The sequence below is a fragment of the Dermatophagoides farinae genome, chromosome 4 (genome assembly GCF_024713945.1).
Source record: "Dermatophagoides farinae isolate YC_2012a chromosome 4, ASM2471394v1, whole genome shotgun sequence".
Classification (NCBI taxonomy): domain Eukaryota; kingdom Metazoa; phylum Arthropoda; class Arachnida; order Sarcoptiformes; family Pyroglyphidae; genus Dermatophagoides; species Dermatophagoides farinae.
In genome coordinates, this window is record NC_134680.1 from 4,079,406 (window position 1) to 4,091,516 (window position 12,111).

A 12,111-nucleotide genomic window follows, 5' to 3' on the forward strand; every position below is an offset into this window, starting at 1 on the left:
GATTTCCACCAATCAATTGATTGATTGATTGATAACATTTCAATTAATGAAAAAAAGCAAAAAAAAATTGATTATTTATAATTATCCAAATCTAAACCATCATTTTATCATTTCAGATAAATCGAAACCATATTTAATAATTATTTTTTCTTTAATTCCAAATGAAATTTTTCCATTTTTCTCTCTATCTCTCTCTCTCTCTCTCTCTCTCTCATTGATAACAACAACAATGATAATGATGATGATGATTCAAATGCTGATCTGAATGAAATGGATTTAGCAGAAGTGGCAATAGCAATAATAATAATAAAAAAAAACAAAATCAAAAACAATTATCAATCAAATTGATCGAACGCAGAATCAATAAATTTGTCAAGAATGTTGATGATAAAATATTCATCTGATTCGTCTATATTCTTATATAGGATATGATCACATGATCAAGAAACAAACATGATCAGAATCATTTCATATTATATAACCTGAATGGATGTATCATCCAACCAACGACCAATAACACAACGCAACAACACAGACAAGAATCCGTATATATATATAGCATAGTAGTGGTAGTGGTAAAAAAAAAATTTTTTTGATTATTATTATAACCAAAAAAAAAAAAATTGGAATTTTGGATCAGGCGCATTCATAACATTTTTTTTTTGACTTTACTTAAATATACTAATACTATATATATGATTGTACTCTAGTAATAATACTCGATATACTTGTAATACATATCTTACTATCTAGTATGTCTTTTCATTTTCATTTCATATTATTATTATTATATATTGATTATTATTATTATCATCATCATTCAAAGGAAAAAAAAGAAAAGTGAAATGAGAGAAAAAAAAATATGATACGAAAATAACAAATTACCACGACAAAATATCAAATGAAAGAATGAGACACACACATAAAACACACAGATAGAGATAACAACCCAACAACCCAACAACAACAACAACAACAACAACAGAAAGCAACAGAGTCCTCGCACCAACACACACACACACGTCACCAGAAATTGCTATCAAACAACCAAAAAGAAACAATTTTTTTTTCTACATTTGTCGAATTGATGGAACATGCACACACACACACTCAGTGATCTTCTATTTGTCTCTCATATCCAGAAAAAAAACGAAAGAATTGTTTCAATATCAAAGTTTTTATAACCATTACATGTATGATAAAATTAGATTTTCAAATTCTATTGGCTGCCGTTGTTTTTGTTTTGTTTTTGTCCGTTTAAATGTGTGTCTGTGTGTGTGTGTGTTTACGGGGATATGGCTTTTTTTTGTCATCAAGTTATAAGAAGAAAAAAAAACCGGTGATAAAGATACAAAAGATTGAGTTGAAAATTTAATTGATTTCATCAATTTGTTTGTTTGTTTGTTTGTTTGTGTATGTGTGTGTGTTTTAACCAATGGAACAATAATAATAATTACAACAACAACAACATTGTCGATGTTTATCAATCCATTGAATGGATGGATAATTTTTTTTGTGGTGTTTTACTTTTGGTCACATCAATCAATCAATCAATCAATCATCATCAAGTCGAAAAAAATGATCCAATGTCGATTTTTTTTGTTTGTTTGTTAATTGATGTTTCAAAAAAAAAAATTGATTTTCACCAATAATCAATCCATTGGTTCGTTACCGGTTCTTCTTGTTGTCATCGTCGCGATTTTTTTTTACAATGATTTTGTTTAGTGTATGCTGCTACTACCCTATTTTCAAATACGATTTTTTTTTCATTGCCATTTCATTCATTGAGAAACATATGGAAAACAAAACAAAACAAAACAAAAAACCTAGCCGACCCGATTGAATCGAATCCACAGGAAAAAAAGGCCCGCCTTGTCTATGTTGATCTTGACCAATGTCCAATCATTCATTCAGCATGTTGATCTTGATTCGTCAACAACGACAACAACAATTAGGTTTTTTTTTTGGTTTGTGATTTAGTTTGAAAAATAAAATTATTCCATGTTTTTTTTCTCATTCTCTCTCTCTGTTTTTGTTGTTATTTATAAAAAAAATTGTGCTTGATTCGTGAAATTGTGAATTTTTTTTCTTTTTGATTAATGATTCAAAAGATAATTCATTTTTGTGTGTATGATAATCAACAATAAAAATTGATTGATTGTGTAATTTAATCTTAATTGTTTATCGAGAATAAGATAATAGAATTATTCTGTTATTAATTACCGGATTACATCACCACATCATTCATTATATAATCATCGTCATTTACATCATTTGCAAATTTCATTTTTGTTTTTCACAACATTACATTACAGAATTATTTTTCTTTAAAAATTTCGGTAAGTTTGATATTCATTTTTGTTTTCGAAAAAAAAAAAAAAAAATTCTAAGCTTGAAAACAACAAAAAAAATGCAAATAAATTATTATCATATGACAAATGATGAGTTGTTATTCTTTTTTCTCTTTATGAATTAAATTAAATTCAACTTTTTTTTTGTTTTCATTCATTTCAAAATTCAAAATTCGCCTGATAATTTTCATCATATTATAATTCATAATAAATTAAGCACAAAAAACAAAAATGAAAAATCCATAAACAAACAAACTTTGGAAAAAAATATAAAATATTCTTGCGCAAACTCAATCTTTTTTTCTTTTTTTTTTTTAGTTTACAGCTGCACACAGAGAGATGCGACAATATTATCAATTGTATGAATGGAAAAAAAGTATGTCGGCGTCTGTGCATGCTGTGTGTGTGTGTGTGTGTGTGAATTTGTTTTGCCCACTGACCGACTGACCTGATGATGATGTTTGAAAATGTGATAGTTGAATCCTCTCTCATTGCTTTTGCTTGAATGAATGAATTCTGTATACAGAATTTTAAAGAATACATTTCATAGAGAAAAAAGAGGTCGACCATCTACACTAACTTAAAAAGCATTGGAACTTGAACAAAAAATTAATGTCCAAAATCGGCGCCAACTATATATATCGGTCGTTTGGTCGATGTGTGTGTGTGTGTGTGTGCCATGCACACACATGAACAAACACGCCATATTAAGCTTCTTACCGTTTTATAGCCGGGACAACGGAATTCGTATTTGTCCGAATCAAAAAAAAAAAAAAAAATATTACATTGAATTTTGAGTTGCATTTTTTTTTGTCTTGCTTACGTCATGGAACTATACTAAATTTTTTTTTCTGTTACTTTTTTTGTTCATTGCTTACTGACTTTATATGATACACAGTATTAATAAATGAAATGAATGAATGGATTGTAATGAGCGGAAAATAACCATGAAAAAAACAAAACATAAACACGCACAGAGACCGAATGATAAATCAATAAATAGATAGATTCACAAGAATAATAATTATTATTATTACATTCAACACATTTCATCGATTTTTCTTCACAGTGATTTAATGAAAAAACAGAATAAAGTAATATAACAACGGAAAAAACAACATTAATTATTCAAATATATTCTGGTCAGAGATTCGAATATTGAAAAAAAAGAATTAAAAACAAAAAGAAATAGGAAAATCATTTTTTTTTCTACACGTGTATTTTGGGTGTGTGGGTGTGCCGAATACATTTACCATGAATTCGGCAACTATATCGATAATTCATTCATTTGTATGGTCTTTTTTTTGGAGGTTTTATTGTTGTTATTTTGTCTATATAAATTGCTTACGTAATATAGAATATTTTAAGAATTGTACCCGAATGACGAAAACAACTGCTGTCTGTTCGTTGTATAATCAGCCGTATCCGTCACGAAGCCATTTTGCGAAAATCCAATAAAAAAAAACCAAACAAAAACAAACAAACAAACAAAAAAAATTCAAGGACAATTAAATCAAAAATAACCGATAATCAATTGAACTTGTAGAATTTTATTACTACCGACTACTACTACTACTACTACTGCTGACATTAGCTCAATATGTTCAGTTTAATTCATTCAGTACAATTCCGATAATCCTCACCCACACACCCACACACACACACACACACAAACATTCAATTCACATCAATGTTTATTATGTATGTGTGCGTGAGGATTATTATTAAATGTTGAATGATAAATAAATATCCATAGGGATTATCATCATTATATTATCATGTGATAATCATCAATTTCTTTTCTTTTTAACTCAATTAAAATGGATGAATAATAATCTACGAAAATAAAAAATACCAGATGACTTTGTTTTGTTGTAATATTTTTTTATTGTCATCATAAAAATAGTATAATAAAATCGAAAGAGAAAAACAAAAACAAACCAAAAAAAAAAAACTTTTACTGTCAATCATAATTGGATATAATCGGTTTGTGTACGTGCGTTTGGTTATATAATGCCTGATATACTATTACTCTATTGGTTATTTATCACAAAATCTGAATATTTTCATATTTGGTTCACATAATGATTTTGACCTTTAAAGTATTCAAAGGATGTTATCCCAAATAACTAACACACACACACACACACACACACACACACACACTGTTTGAGCAAGACCTAGAACCTAATATGTGAAGGTCTTGTGATTAAAGAAAAAAAAAAACACACGCACACACACAAGCCCAACTATAACATGGGCTTGACTTGCAGGCTTGGCTTGAAATATCATCTCTCATCGATCTTTATCGTTTTCACAAACATTTATAAGTGTGAAGCAGGTGATCCTGTGACAACAACAAACAACTGACCAATCGACCGACAGACAGACGACGACGACAATGATGATGATGATGTTATATGATGATGAAACATGAAATAAATAAAATCGGAAGCCAATAATCTTGAATAAAAACGGTATATATTTATTTACCCGGCATCAGTAGCAGCAAAAATAATAACAACAATAACAAACGGTATTTGCAATATATATATAGGAAAGTTTCGACCTTTGACCTGCTATTGCTGATCTATACTCAAACAAATCAAATTGATATAAAGAATAGCAAAAAATGAAACAGATAGACCTAAATTATTATTGTCACAATGAAAAAAAAATAAAAAAATTTTCTGGAACAGTCAACAATATTTATGGAAATATGAACCACTAAAAATGCTTCAATTGTTTGTATTTGAATTTGAATGAATGAAAATCGAATGAATTATAAGGTGATGATAAAATTGTCGAAAATACATACATTCATTCATTTAGTTAGTCAGCCAGTCAGTAGTAGTAGTAGTAATGATTTGACTAACAAATGGAATAACAAAATCGGAAAAGAAATTTTAGTTTTTTTTTTGTTAGAAATAACGAAAAACCGGACACATGACAATGTTTTTATGATTTACGTTTATTTAGATTTATCCTTATTATTATTATTGTTGTTGTTGTTCGGGTCTAGAAAAAAATACTAAAATATGGACTCCCCCTCTGAAAAACGTGTTATTGAATAAGGCCATAAGGCTCTTCACTTATATTTATTGAAAAACATATTGACCCAGTGTTCTAAACAACAACAACAACAGTAGCAACAGCCGCCAAAAGTTTACTGACCGACTGACTGGTCCGGCTAGTTATTTTTTTTCTTTCTTTCAATAGATAGGAGTAGAGCTTCTCAAAATAACAAATGTTGACCATATACCATATATCACAGTGAGAGACTATCAGTTTGTCAACAGTGTTTGAGAGAGAAAAAAAAATGAAAATACAAAACACCTAAAAGTAGTAAAAATTGAATGAATGAATGAAAGAAAAAACAACCCGAAAGCCTATCCTATTTGGGGGTATTTCTCATCATGTTTTTTTTCCCATTCATTTATTCATTCATCAGACAATCAATTGTCCTGTCCACTATGTTGTATGTTTCGATCCCCCCCTTTCCATCATTTTCTCTCTTCTTTTCAATGATGATGACCATGATCACCTTTGTTGTGGAACAAACACAAATTACAACGAAAACGCCAATCATCATTGAAAAATCAATGAATGGTAAAATTAACAACAACAATGGATCATGATTGAATGTTATGTTATTCATGTGATGAAACATTTATCATCACCTTGTTGTAAAGTAATGAATCAAAAAAAAGAGAAGAAAATTCATCCACATTACAGCAATAACAACTTACGATTAATTGAAAAAAAATTTCCGATTAATTAGCATTTAATCTACCTTCAAACATTCTGATGATGATGGATTAATTTTGATGATATTTTATCATAAAGTAGTTTCGATTGTTCATAATTTCAATTATTTATGACGTGGTAGGATTAACACCATCTAAACACCACCACTACGCACACACCTTTATGATTGTATGTGTTAATCCGGCCAAAATGAGAATGAAAAATTTTCCAAAATGGCTAAAACTAGGCCAGGTTAGACTGTTTTTTTTTGCTGGGCCACACAAAACTTTTTTCCACAAATAAAATAAAATCTAAAATCAAACATTTGAATGATCATTTTGGTTGATTTCTTTTTTTGGAATAAAAAAAACACGCAACAATTGATTGATATAAAATTCGTCATGGATTTCTCAATCACCATCCACAAATTGCCATTTGGTCATCAAAAATTAAGAAACCTAGCTGGAACCAGAAAAAAATGTTGCGGTTAAATCAAATCGAAACGACCGATTTTATTAGAAAATTGATGAAACATTTTTTTGATTGACATTTCTTTCTCTCTCTCTCTCTCTCTCTCTCTTTGACTGCTTCAATTCATAAGTCTGTTGATTAACCTTTTAGAGGTAAATTATGGTCAATAGTTTTTTTTTTCTGTCCATTTTGGTGATTTATAATCATAAATTCATTTTTTTTCTCTAATATACTGAATATGAATTATGAAATTAAGTTTTTTTTCACTTCACTGAATCAATAAACTTTTGGTTGAAGAATGTTGTTTGATAAATTCACCCAATAGAACATGAAACAACTTCGGAACAGTTTAAAACGAATTTTTTTTCTTTCTTCAAAAGGTTATAAATTAATCAATAGGTCATAAATGTGATGACCTTGTTGTTGTTGTTGCTGTTCAAGGGTAATTTGTATGAATATTTAAAATGTTTTACAAAAAAAAACTTTCACTTTGTCACCAAGAACAAAAAAGCAATCGACAAAAACAAAAATCATTCGCTTTCGATTTTCGTTTTTTTTTATTATTTTACATTTTTATTGTACCCTAATGTCCAATACCTTAATAATCATCATGGATCATCATCATCGGTATGTTGTTGTGTCCTAATTATCAATGATTTAGATTTTTTTTTTCGTTTGAAAAATATGCCGCCAATTTGATTTTCTATGTTCGATTCAGTGAAAGTTATGGTGTGTGTGTATATATGTCTACAGAAGACAAAATTGATTTGAATGTTTTTTTATGACACACGTCTATTCTGTTTTCTTTTTTCAGTTGCAAAAAAAACAGGTCGCTCCAATTTCGCTTTCATCTATGAATATTTACATTTATTGTGCATTTGTCCGTGTTGAGAAGAAAAGAAAAATTTTCAAGTCCTTAGTCACAATTATTGTGCACGTCTCTCGAATCTATAACAATAATGTAAAGAATAATTTTAGAAAAAAACAAGTGAATATTTTTTTCCATGATATTTCCACATTTTCATTTTCATTTGAATTAAAAAAAAAATTCAAATTATTGATCAATGATTCTTGACGCAATAATATATAGCAATTCCAATGAATTATTAGGATCGATGAAGTGAAAAAAAAAACAAATCAATGCATAGTTGAAATGTAGTATTTCCTTTCCATTTTTTTTGTTTGTTTGTTTGCCCAAATTGTTTGTCAATTATAAAATCGATTGAATTCGATCGAATCAAATGTAATTTTATAAAGTGTCGAAAATTACCGGAAGAATGTCAAGAATTTTCCAACATAATAATTATCATCATTTTACCATTATTTAATCAATTCAGATCAACATCATCAGATATCTGTAATTTCCAAGTTCTTTAGTTGTTTTTTTTTTGTTGTTGTTGAATTCTTCGTCTTTTTTTTCCTTTTCATTAATTTTTCCAATAATTCTGTTATGAAATTCTTTGCCAATCCAAAGAAAATTGTATTTATCATTATCATGTCTAACAATTATATTGGCATAATTTGTTATTTTGAATTGAGATAGTGAAAAAAAATCAACACGAAATCAATATGTAAATATTAATCGAATTTCTCTTCGTTTGTTATTCATGTCTGCGATTGACATTTTTTTTCTTTTACATTGAAAAGATTGATTTTATTTTATTTTTTTCCATTTAAAAAAAAAGTAGAGCAAAAAAAAACAAAATTTATATAATCAAAAACACACACACGCACACACATCAACACACAGTTGTGAATATAATTGGGCTACGATTCTCATGATCTTGGATCGATTATGAGAAAAAAAAATTTTGCATTATAATCATAATGGATGGATAATGTGAGAATATTTTTCTTCTTTTTTTGCGGATGACAAACAAATCAAAACAAAATAATTTACATTCAATATCCTATTTGCATCTGAATTCATTCTCTCTTTATTGATTTTTTTTCACATTTCCATGGAATTTTCCAGAAAAGCATGAAACCAAAAACAACAACAACGACGACCATGATCACGACCATAACAACTTGTATTATTCTGTAACAAAAAAAACTATTCACTAATAGGATTATTTTAGATGTCCAGAATTTGCATGTGTGTGTGTGTGTTTATGTATAATGAAATGTAACGATGTTGCAGATTCATCTGGTTTGATTTGATTCTAATTTTTTTTTCTAATCAAACAAAATTGAAAGTTCGTGTGTGTGTGTGTGTGTGTATTTGCCGTTTTTTCCCATTTTTAATCATTATGTTGTCTTTTGTCGTTTCAAAGACATTTTTATTTTCGCCTCAATCTTTATGCACATTATATCTGCAATTGGATATTTATTTTGAAAATATCGAATATCATATTATAATTAGCCGATTTTGAGTACAAATTCGTGGATGATTGAATGAAAATTTGTTTTTTTTTTTCATCTTCGTTTATTTTGGATAGAATTTATTTGATTTCGCAATCATTTGATTATGTGTGTGTGTGTGTGTGTGTAGCCTATCCATCATCATCAAACTTTTGTTATGTAATGCTAAATATACATAAATATACTTTACTCATCTATATATCATTTATTGAGAGGATTATTATGTTATTTTCTCATTTTTATTAATTATTATCATCATTCGATTTAGTTAAATAATTATTTTCTGAAATATTCTCTCCATTAGTACAGAAACAAAAACCAAATAATAATAATAATAATAATAATGATGATGAAGCATATCTTCTAGTTTGTATGTACGTAAAATGACCTTCATTTATAGTCATGCATGATTTAAATATGATGATCTTTGATGATTTAATATATTACATAAATATGGGAAAGAAAAAAAAATTCTGGTTCAATATCAAAATCATTATCATTTCAATACAATGATTGCAATCATTAGATGACATACACATATGTGGCCTGCTCAAAAGAATATGAAATACACAGAATTTCAAGGCGAAACATGTACAGGTGTGTATTATTATTGCTGTTACATGTTGTATGTATTGGTGTATGTGTGCTAGGGCCTAGTTTCTTGTTTTTATTATTTGAATTTAGAAATTGAATGATGATGAATCAGGAAAAAAAAATAAAAGCTTATGATTATCATTATAATGATGAGAATATTCAGGACACACACACACACACGCACACAAAAACACAGAAAGCCTGAAAAAGAAAATCTTTTTGCACTGGTGAAATAATGAATAACAAGATCAAGTTCATTTTATTGTTTTGTCAGAACAAATATTCTTCAAATAGGAATATGAATCAATGAGGAAAAAATTCTTTTTCGCTTTCATTCTGTCTCTAAACGACACTATACTATAATCAGAAATGATACTACAATGTATTTGAATTCAAGGATACAAAATGAATGAAAAAATGACCAAAAAAAAAACTTAAAAAAGTTTGATTCCATGACAATAGATGGCAATCTTGCTAAAAATTTTGAATTTTTTTTTTTAAATAAAATTTCAGGTTTTTTTCCCATAAATATGGTTGTGTATGACAATTGCAAAAAACAATGATGATAATAAATTCCCTAAAAAATAACAATAACAAATGAATGAAAAGAAAAGAGAAAAATGACGTCGTCAATAATCATTCTCATTTATGATGATGATGATGATCAAATTATATTTATCGACAAATACGTCAAACTTCCCGTTTCCTGTTTGTTTGTATTTTTTTTTCATTTTGTTGCTATCTGGAATATCCAATGCCAGGATTTTTTTTAAATAGAATTCATGTTACCAAAATTAGGTCGAAAAATTAGCGAAAAAAAAACAACAATCTTATCTCAAACAGCAAAATAATATTGTTTAATCAAATTATTGAAAAAAAAGACGAACGGAATTGGAATTGCTTTGTTTTTTGGCTATAAAATAGACCACACATACACACACATAAATTAACACAAATCAAATGTTGTTTTTATTCCTGGTTTTTCAAAAAAAAAATTCCAAGAATTATACAGAGAAAATCCATCGAAAAAAAACCTGTGATAAGATTATGAGCGCTAGGTCGTTTTATTTTATCATAAAATCAATTGAAAATTATTATTAAAATAAAAAATTCGACATAGAAAAATAAAAATGAAACAAAAAAAATTGATCCAAATTTAATCAATATTTTCAGCCAACCAGCATTGTATCATCATCATCATCATCATTATTATTGAATCACGGTAAACCATAATAAAAAAGAAGAAAAAAAATTCAATCATTCAACTACCACCACCACCACCACCACCAACAGTAAATTTTTGCCATTTTGATTTTCAACGTAATGCCGGGCGTCATTAAGGGCGTCTCATTTTTTTTCGTTTACTTTTGCTTTAAAATTGTTCTTGCCATTCGTTTCAAATAAAGTGTGTTTATACTAAACTAAACTAAACTAAACCAAATCAAAGAAAAAAAAATCGAACACACACACCGCATATATCTGTAAAGAAGCATCATCATTGAAAACATTTGAAAAGAAAAAGAAAAAAAAACGGGAGCTATACATGACCATTTGGGTAATAATCGTGAAGTAAAGAAAAAAAAATCAATCAATCAATCAATCATCGATTCGTCAATCATTCATTCATTCATTGTGATTGTTGTGAAATGGAAAGAATGTTTTGAAGATATTGGAATTACATTATATTGTTCATTATCATCATCATCATCGAATCGAAACTGGTTCAACTTTGTTGTTGTTCAAGTCAAGATGATTTTTTTTCCTTTTTCACTATTTCATTTAACGAATAATGGTAGTCTTTTCTTTTTTGTTGTTGTTGTTGTTGTTTTTGCTGCTGCTGCTGCTGTTTTTTGTTAGCTAAATTGACCTAAATTCTCATTTCATAGATTTAGATTTTTTTCTCTCTTTCACTCTACTTTTAAATGATTATTGCTGTTGCTGCTACTGTTGTCGTTGTTGTTGTTGTTGTAGATCAATTCATGTAACGATAAAAGTGAATAAGTTTCAAGAGAGAGAGAGAGAGAGAGAGAGAGAGAGAGAGAGAGAGAGAGAGAGAGAGAGAGAGAGAGAGAGAGAGAGAGAGAGAGAGAGAGAGAGAGAAATATGTGACAATATTCCATTGGATTACCACCAACTGTGTCTGTGTTTGTTTGTTTGTTTACTATCGTAAATTTTGATTCCGAAATTTTCAGAAAATTCGTCATAATTTTTTTTTATGAAAATGGTTGTTTCGATTTTTTAAATTTTATCTTTCATGTTCATTTTTTTTTTCTTTATTACGATCAATCAATTTCATTTTGAAATTCATTTTTTTTTTTTTTTTTTTGGATAATGATCATTTATCATGGAATACGTATAAATAGAATATATAATCAAAGTTTTAGTTTGTTTCATTTGAAGGTTTTTTTTAAATTCGAAAAACAGAATCAAAACAGAATGATACATTTGGCTTTTATGGATTTCATATAACAAAATCAATTTTTATTTATTTTTTTTTTTTGAGAAAAAAATCGCAAATAATTGACTATCAAGGAAAGAATTTTTTAGCCAGAATTCTGTTTGAACTTTTTTTTTGCCAACAGAT

The 12,111-nt window shown here is 28.1% G+C and overlaps 1 protein-coding gene across 2 annotated transcripts in view; it reads left to right on the plus strand.

The window, feature by feature from the left end:
- Positions 1 to 1,023: 1,023 nt before the first annotated feature.
- Positions 1,024 to 12,111, plus strand: part of Mef2 (myocyte enhancer factor 2) — a 38,805-nt gene continuing 27,717 nt past the window's right edge. Inside the window, exon 1 of one of the 2 annotated variants that reach the window (XM_075730243.1) lies at positions 1,024 to 2,339. The gene's annotated coding sequence lies outside the window, so the exon portion shown is untranslated. The remainder of the gene's footprint in view (positions 2,340 to 12,111) is intronic. The other variant, XM_075730244.1, reaches the window with a different exon arrangement.